Consider the following 9,516-nt stretch of genomic DNA (forward strand, 5'->3'; position numbering starts at 1 on the left):
CCATCTTAGGTCAGACCAAGCTGCGTTCAGAGAGAATACACGTCAATTCAGGAAAGTGGTACTTTATGTTTTCAGATACTCTGAATCCAGTGAATTCTCACCTGATTTCCAGATAAATTAGCTGACTGAAAACGTCACCCTTTTAGGGGCTACATGGGACCAATCGATTTATTTAAATGATTGTCTAACTTAATACATAATTTTGATTTTGTATTGACAGTTAGCAAACTTCCAGAGCTACGTCCCAGGATGCCCGACTTTTGCTCCGCTTATGGGTGCGCAAATAAAAGGACACTTCAAACTACATCCCGAAAATTACCTTCCATAAGTAAGATTTTATGATAGATAATCCTCATGCTTTACAGTTACAGTTTTTCTGGCATCAACACAATATGTGCTAATGAGTAGCAGGGATGGAAGCAGAGAAAAGTACATTACACACCCTGATTTCTAAAAAATCAGAGTGAGGATATATATATATATATATATATATATATATATATATATATATATATATATATATATATATATATAAATAAATAATGAGTTGGTGATAGTCCCCTTTATTAATGTAAAAGCGAGCACTGTTGGTTGTAGTAGCAGTAGTAGTTTGAAGAAATATTATAAGGGGTTTGGGGTGTTATTACATGTAGCGACATTTTAGTATCACTCTATCTGGCTGCTTATTTCACTCCAGCTTTCCCAACGACAGTACACTAAGAAAAAAGCTATTGGCTTAGGCCTATTTTTCTCACTCTACTGATTTCTACTGTTCTCCAGTCTACTGTTCTCCAGTTTTGCATTGCGTTACATTGAAATGACTGTTGTCATCTCAGCTTTTAACGTTTTGCTCTCTCTCTTTTTCTTCATAGTAGGTACACCTGGTCTGACGTTCTGTTAACTGTGACGTCATCCAGAGACGACAGATCACCCGCTATTACCATCTAATGTAGAACAGATTACTAGATCAATGTGTGCTTCTGTGCTTTTTTGTCTGTCTTGTTGTGTCTCTGCTCTGTCTTCTGTAACCCCAGTCGGTCGAGGCAGATGACCGTTCATACTGAGCCCGGTTCTGCTGGAGGTTTTTCCTTCCCGCTAATGGGTGGTTTTTCTTTCCACTGTCGCTTCATGCTTGCTCAGTATGAGGGATTGCTGCAAAGCCATGGACAATGCAGACGACTCTCCCTGTAGCACTACGCTTCTCCAGGAGTGAATGCTGCTTGTCGGGACTTTGAAGCAATCAACTGGTTCCCTTATACAGGAAATGTTTGACCAATCTGTATAATATGATTGATTTTGACTTTGTTAAGTGCCTCGAGATGACATGTTTCATGAATTGGCGCTATATAAATAAATAAAAATTTAAAAATTTAATTAAATTGAAAAGTGGGAGCTGGCCGTGCGATGGGATGGTTTTGTTGCAAGGAATCGATCTCATGTTGTGCAGTGAGCACTTCAAGGAAGAGGACTTCGACTGGACAGGAATTTTTTTTGCAGCTTAGACTGAATGATACCATCTATATTAAATTTTCCAACTTTTCTCCAAAAAGTAGATCAGTGCTGTTGTCATCACATACATCACATTTGTATATTTATTTACACAAGAAGTAGGAAGCTATCCTGTTGGATCTGATTTATGATAAAAGGAATTGCGATGAATAGTGTATGAAAAAAAATATATATATATATATATGAGAGAGAGAGAGAGAGGTGTGTATAATTTGTGTGTGTTTATTATATTAATAATATTAATAATATGTAACTGCAAAATATATTTCTGTGTGTATATATCTCATCCAGTTTGACTTCAGTTTAAATTGTTTTGGTTCTGAATAAATAGGTGTAATCTAACTGAAAGGTTACAAGCGTTGTGAGCATATGATTAAAATGAGATCTGAGCTGCCTCCTATTCATTCTGACAGCAGCTGTCTGATCTCGGGTCTGACCCAAGATGTCCTATACACACGTCGGCCTAGCAGCCGGCAGCGTCCAATGGGGCATCTACGTAAATAATGTCAATGGTTGTATACCCATCTGGAATAATCCTGACATCCTACGAAAAAATAATATGATAAACTTTCCATACTGGAAGAACAAATAGGCCGTGGGCCAGAATCTGTAGGGTGACTTTTCATGTGAGCTGTCAAGGGGCAACTGTCTTCCACTGGGATAAGTTGCTACTGTTATGGAAATATATAATCACTTATATGATAATAATGTATTTTAAAGTTATACAGATATCAACCCTTAACCCAGTAACCTAAAGATGAGAATGTGTGCAGAGCACAAAAGGTGGATTCAGACTTCAGCAAGCGTGTCCCAGCCACGGAATGGAACAAGGAATTTATGAGAGCCTTGTGGAGCAGATAGTGTTTTTAAAATCCTTTTCTCGGGGTCTCAATGTTATTTCAGTTAACTCCCAGGAACCGAGCTAGGGTAATAGATTACATTTAACGGTCAGGAAACACATGTTTTAGCCAGACTCAGCATCTGCACTTAGTAAGGGAGGCTGCACGAAGGGGGGTTAGTCCGGCCCCCTCTGGCGCCGTCTCTGGGTTAAAAGGCTTGTTTCGAGTGTAAACCGCTGAGACATATTTTTACAACTCACGGAGAGCATTTTGGGGATAAGATTAGGATATCTGCGTCGGTGATAAAAATTCGCAAGTTGTCTCCCACTTTGGAATTCCAAATTGTAATAAATATATGTTAAACTGTTTTTGCCTCTGAATTCACTGTCTATTCTCTCGTGGCCAAATCATCGAACTGCTGAATGAGACGGGCCGTGGTGAGCCCATATGAGTCTTGACACTACACATAGCAGTGATCTCAAAACACCAATGCTCCCATGTTTTCACTTGCACATTAATAAGTTATAGCCGATACAAAATCTAAACTGTTGCCATCCGATCCAAGAGGTCACGTGATTAAATTTTTACTGCTCAGCCAATCAGATCGTTGTATTGTCAGCGGAGTGCGTTCAACCACTTCATTATGGCTGCACCCGTAAAAGGTTGTAAACATTTGTTTCCAGACGAAGAGAGCCTGATAATAGCATTTTCTTGCGCCAGTTGGCAAAGATCTTTGTGGCAAGGAAAAAGAAATAGCCCAGACCATCCATCCATCCATCCATCCATCCATCCATCCATTTTCTAACACGCATATCCCTGCTGGGTTCGTGAGGGGTGCCAGTGCCAATCTCCAGCTGTCAATGCGTGAGACAGAGTACAACCTGGACAGGTCGCCAGTCCATTGCAGGGCAGATATAGCCCAGTCTTTGGCCCATTTTACTGTGATATCACCAAGACCTGCTGCGCTAGGATAGCACAGGCGACATGTGTCGTTGTACCAAACGACTTATCCACGGCAGAATTTGTATAATTTTATTAGAATGTATCACATTCTAATAAAATGAAATTAATTTTTTAAACTCCTAATACATTGTTCTATTTTTAAAAGCGACATATATCGTTTTCTTAATATAGTTAATATCTCTATATGGTTCTTGGTTGAATTAAAATCTTATTAAATCTGATCATTTTGGCTGTACCTTTATTCAGTGTTCATTTGATCACATGTGAAATCTGCTTTATATGGTCTATTCATGCGGGTTTAGCTACCAAAAAAGAAAAAGAAAAAAGATGAACAAGCAGACAGCTGTGATGGACATGCGACAATCTAATAACATAAAGCTAATATTTTCGTGACACATCTGGAAATGACCACCGAGCCATTTTATTTCTCATAACGTGTTATATTGAGTGATCAATCGAGTTTTAACCGACATAGCAATCCCTTACGATCGCACTAACAAGTGTTACATTTTCAGTTTTAACCCACTGACTGAACGATAATGTGACGACACTATTGCTATATTTCATGAAGAAAAGTAAAACATCTTCATTTCCACGCCTAATAGGTTGGAGACGAGGCGCAGTTGACTGGATTTATTCTTCCTGCTGAATGCGCTCCCGATGCACGGGATACAAATTCTGCCGGAGATAAGTCGTTTGGCTGTGCTATTCTAGCGCAGCAGGTCTTGGTGATATCACAGTAAATTGGGAAAAAGTCTGGGCTATTTCTGCCCTGCGATGGACTGCCGACCTGTCCAGGTTATACCCTGCCTCTCGCCCATTGACAGCTGGAGATAGACACCGGCACCCCTCACGAACCCAGCAGGGATAAGCGTGTTAGAAAATGAATGATGGATGGTCTGGGCTATTTCTTTTTCCTTGCCATAAAGATCTTTGCCAACTGGCGCAAGAAAATGCTATTATTGGGCTTTCTTCGTCTGGAATCAAATGCTTATAACCCTTTATGGGCGCAGCCATGATGAAGTGGTTGAACGCGCTCAGCTGACAATACAGCAATCTGATTGGCTGAGCAGCAAAAGCCGAATCACGTGACCTCTTGACCCGGAGCGCAACAGTTTAGATTTTTTACCAGCAATAACTTATTAATGTGCAAGTGAAAACGTGGGAACATTGGTGTTTTGAGATCACTGCTATGTGTAGCAACTTATAACCGTGCAAGAAAGTTGCCCCCTGACAGTTCATACGAAACTTCTTAAGGAGACGTCCTACAGATTCTGGCCCACGGACTAAAAGGTATTACCTGGAACATATATTTGAAGGAACTGAGTTTATCACATTTGATAGACTAAAGATTTTATATTGTATTTATAAAAAAAATATTCTTTGAATATTGACAAATTAAATCTATAATAAAAACTTTATTTAAGCATATTAAAAGTGGTTTACAAATTTCAATAAATCTATTAGAGTTCCTGGATCTAAACCCCCCAAAACTACTGTCTAAATTATATAGGATACTGTCTAAACTAGATGATTCAATATATCTTCCTATTATGAAATGTGAAGAGGATTTATCAGTCAGTTTTGAACAAAACATCTGGGCTCAGATATGTCTAAGAACTTTCAAAATCACTAGACACCGAAATTTACAACTAATTGTCATGATTTGTCTTTGGATGAACCTGGACACAGCACGCACGCACAGAGCTTGTTCTTGAAGTGAGTTTTATTGTACAGAGTGAAGGGTAAATGACGAGAAGAACCAGAGTCTTTATGGACGGAGATGAAGGGTGCGGAAGCTGGCTGACAGGAGGAGCGCGGGGAGACTGACCGGGAGGAGACTCTGGAGTGGAGGACTTGAGACCATGAAGCAGCTGCGGGACCAGAGAGCGTGAAACTGTTGCAGAACTTGAGAGCGTGGAGCTGAGTGCAGGACTTGAGAGCGTGGAACAGAGTTGCAGGACTTGAGAGCGTGGAACAGAGTTGCAGGACTTGAGAGCGAGGACCAGAGTTGCAGGACTTGAGAGCGTGGAACAGAGTTGCAGAACTGGAGAGCGTGGAACTGAGCTGCAGGACTTGAGAGCGAGGACCAGAGTTGTGAAACTGGAGAGCGTGGATCTGAGTAGCAGAACTGGAGAGCGTGGAACTGAGCTGCAGGACTTGAGAGCGAGGACCAGAGTTGTGAAACTGGAGAGCGTGGAACTGAGTAGCAGAACTGGAGACTGACCGAGACTGAGCTGGAGTGAACACTACGGGCCGGCGACGAGAGCAGAAAGAGGTACGTTTAAATAAGGGTGGAACCAGGTGGAGGCAGTTGGGGGTTAATTGCAGCCTGCCAGGTGAAACCGATCAGGCTGCACAGGAACGAGAGAGAGGGAGAGAGGCTCAGCATGCATCCTACAAGCTGCATCCTGACATAATACAATACAAAATTATTCACAGAGTACATTATAAAGGTCAAAGATTATTCAAGATGGGTTTTGCACAATCTAATATCTGCTCGTAGTGCACAGGCAATAATCCTGACAGTTATGTTTCATGCACTATGGGTATGTACACCTGTTCAGAGGTTCTGGGTCCAAATATGTAAGGACTTGACAAAGTGTGTGAATTGTAAAATTTCACCTTCACCTCAGTTTGCTTGCTGGGTAACTTTGATGAAAGCACTTTGGAAAAAATATCAGTTTGCATGGCTTTCTCTGCCTTATGTACCGCAAAGAAAACTATCCTCATGAATTGATATGTATGTGTCTCGGTTTTCTTGGAGTATGTAGCGGCCTTTAGGTTATCCTGAGCTATCTCTGTAGTTATGCTGCTATAGGCTTAGGCTGCTGGAGGACATTAAGATCCCTTTTTTCACTCTGCTGAGTTCTCCTACTAGTATAGTGGGTACATCTGACCTGCCGCTGTTTAGCTGTGACACCATCAAGGGGGGTAGATCATCTGCCATTACCCCCTCTAACATGAAGAGCATTCATTGATCAATGTGTGCTTCTGTGATCTTTTTTGTCTTTTGGTGTTTTCAAAAATTGTCTTATTCTCTCTTAACAATAGAAACCTTCATTTATAAACTGCGTCTTGTAGACCAAGAAAGGTCTTCACTTTACATCAAAGCTCTCTATTAGTAAAATGCACATCAATTTTCTTACTCAGCTATAACTACAAGTACACACACGTATTATTCATCACTAATAGTTTCAATAAGTTTAGAAAGAATTTTAGCCAACAGAGCACAGTCCATATTTACAGAGATAAGCCACAGAAATCTGTCTGTATTTGATGACAAAGTCTGCTTCCCTTCAATTCTCAATCAACATTTCTGTTCAGGGTCTAAACTCAAATCTATTTGGATTGTCACTGTGTTGTGAGCAAACAGTCTAAATGAAAACTGGGGTCAAACAGATGCAATCAGTGTGAGTACTCAATCATTTTGCAGAAATTTGGTTTCTAAAAATATGCCCAAGGTTAAAATATGCATTTGTGTGAACAGCTGTGTTCTTTAATCTAATGTGAGGGTGCTGGTGGCCTTTAAAACAAAAGCACCGGCAGTTGGCCACTGCTAGCATAATTGTGGTGCACTTACTAATAACGCGCTGGAGACCTTAATGCTCTTTGGCTCATTAAAGAAAATAAGTCAATGTTATTACAGCCTTAAAATGAATGAATATTATTGTGGCGGTACCAGTGTTTTACAAATGGGCAACTTGAATTAATGAAAACCAATTTAACAATTATACGGTTGTAATTAATTCTTCTCCAAGTCACCTTTAAGGCACACAGGCCTGTAACAGATGAGGCTTGAGACAATCTCACCCAATTCAATAATTTTATTTATTGCACAATTGTTTTGGGTTCAGTTTGATAAAACATACCACATTAAAACCAATCACACAGTAAAAGGACAGTTTGGCTCACTCTAGGTGGCAGTCCAAATCAGGGTGGTGGCATACAAAAGAAACACAGCAAACAAAAATAAAAGAAAATCATGTACCAAACCAAAAAGTACCACCACCCGGAAAGTCCACCGCCAACACCATGAGCTGGCTGTTCCTGGCAAAAATACAATAGACACTCAAATGACATGCATTAAGTGATACAGTTTAGTCCACAACAACTGAAGCAGCAGTTACAATTAAGAATCCGTCTTGGGGCACGCGGCCACACCACAGCTCACACCACCCAGAGAAGCACCAGAAGAATCAGTAGAGCTGGTCGCAAACCAGCCCAAATCAGCCACAGAGGGCCAGGAGCCAGCTTTACGCCAACCAGGTTGACGGGTAGTCAGTAGACGACGGATACCCAAGGTAGCAGGCGAGCGGCAGCTCGGAGTAACAGTCTGGCAAACAGCCAGCCAAGGACAAACAGCAGCGTCTATCAAAGGTAGATGTCAAAAATAGAATCTGAACGTGTACAGAAAATAAGCTATTTACTTACCCCTGAGCTCTGTGTAGTGCCTCAGGCAGGGAGGGGAATCAAACAGTGTACTGGCCACCTGGATACACAGGTAAAGCTGAGCTAAAGCTAAGCTAAACAAACATTAAGAGTGTGGGAAGCTTCTTACCACAGGAAGAATTGGTCTGAGATAAATGTCAGTCTTTCATGCGTGCATTTGTATGCAGCTGGCATGCAGCACCAGCAAACGCCGAGGTCTGAACCAGAAGGTCTGAACATGTCTGCCAGGTGAGGGAGGGCCCTTTATATACAGACAACACCACAACCAATTAGATTCAGGCACCTGTATGGTGCGTTCAGGGCCAGCAGGGCATACTGCCACATTATTTAAAAACACATAATAGATTTAGCAACTAATCTTATCGGAACCATTCTTTTTAATAATGCATCCCAGTAAAAATTAATTACCATTCTGTTTTCGCAGTCAGAATCTTACCATAATTACACAAGGGTAAAAACAGTTTTCCGAGTCTAGACTCTATGAATGTGTCCATTCCTTTCATTATGTCAACACACCTTTCTTCTTCTAAGTTTAATTTTGAATGTTTTTCTATTTGAGTTTCAAGCCCACAAAGGCTAACAGACATTTCTGCAAACCACAAAACTTAAGTACAGTGTGTGCCCAGCTACTCAGATTTAAAAACCAGTATAAATTGTTTTTAGTGTGACACATACCTATAGTCAAAACAGAGAATGAAACTAAACATAGCATGGTCTCTCTAGAAAGATGCCACTTGTTACTTTTAGCTAGCGATGAAACACATCAGGTATGGAATTCATATACCTATAATAGATAGGGTGAAAATTTGGCAAAAATAATATCAAGCCACTAATAAGAAAGATGAAATACATTTACATTAAAGGAAGAATAAATAACTAGAAAAAGCTGTTCCTGCGTAGAGGCGAGTGAGAATGCTAATCTGCAGAATGATTGAGGAAAAGATGCATAAGATCTTTGAAGAAGAGGAAAAAAACTAGCTGAAATGAAATAAAAGAACCAATTTTAAAATGAAAAACAGCTGAAGGATTAGAAGAATGTTGTGAAAAAACTGAACTAGTTGAAGACAGTTGAAGGATATTTGAAAGTTGGTATTAGTAGCAGTACTATCAGTAGTAGTAGTATCAGTAGTACTATCAGTAGTGGTAGTAGTAGTAGTAGTATCAGCAGTAGTATCAGTAGTAGTAGTAGTAATAGTAGTAGTAGTATCAGTAGTAGTATCAGTAGTTTCAATTTTTAAAGAATATGAAGGAATTTGAAGAATTTGTAGTAGTAGTAGTAGTAGTAGTAGTATCAGTAGTGGTAGTAGTATTAGAGTCAGTAGTAGTAGTAGTAGTAGTAGTAGTAGTAGTAATAGTAATAGTAGTATCAGTAGTAGTAGTAGTAGTAGTATCAGTAGTAGTACCAGTAGTATTAGTAGTATTATCAGTAGTAGTAGTAGTAGCAGTAGTAGTATCAGTAGTAGTGTGGCGCACCCAAAACAGGTGACCACATTGGTCATATGTTTATTAGTAAATGAATATGATCTCTATGTACATATATATATTTACACTGTCGCTTTAAGGAATAGCACAAGCAGTTGCGTTCTGGTTGCTATGGGAACAGACCTCCGCTCCCTCTCAGATCCAATTTGGGAGAAAACATGGAAAGCTGCTGTGTCTAAATCTCCTTTTATTTCACCTGTCTTTCAGGTCAGTAATGGGTAAACTGTCCATCTTTACATGTCTGTTTGATAACTGATTGTAGTGTTGTTTA

At 40.0% G+C, this 9,516-nt stretch overlaps 1 long non-coding RNA gene across 1 annotated transcript; it reads right to left on the reverse strand.

Annotated features, from left to right (window-relative positions):
* Nucleotides 1–7,136: 7,136 nt before the first annotated feature.
* On the reverse strand, nt 7,137–8,656 carry LOC110368075. Its single transcript, XR_004927500.1, has 3 exons — nt 7,873–8,656; nt 7,746–7,803; nt 7,137–7,682 (listed from the first exon to the last, which is right to left on the reverse strand). It is a non-coding gene; the product is annotated as an uncharacterized LOC110368075 (long non-coding RNA).
* Between the last annotated feature and the right edge of the window lie 860 nt (nt 8,657–9,516).

This window comes from Fundulus heteroclitus, chromosome 21 (assembly GCF_011125445.2).
Source record: "Fundulus heteroclitus isolate FHET01 chromosome 21, MU-UCD_Fhet_4.1, whole genome shotgun sequence".
NCBI lineage: Eukaryota > Metazoa > Chordata > Actinopteri > Cyprinodontiformes > Fundulidae > Fundulus > Fundulus heteroclitus.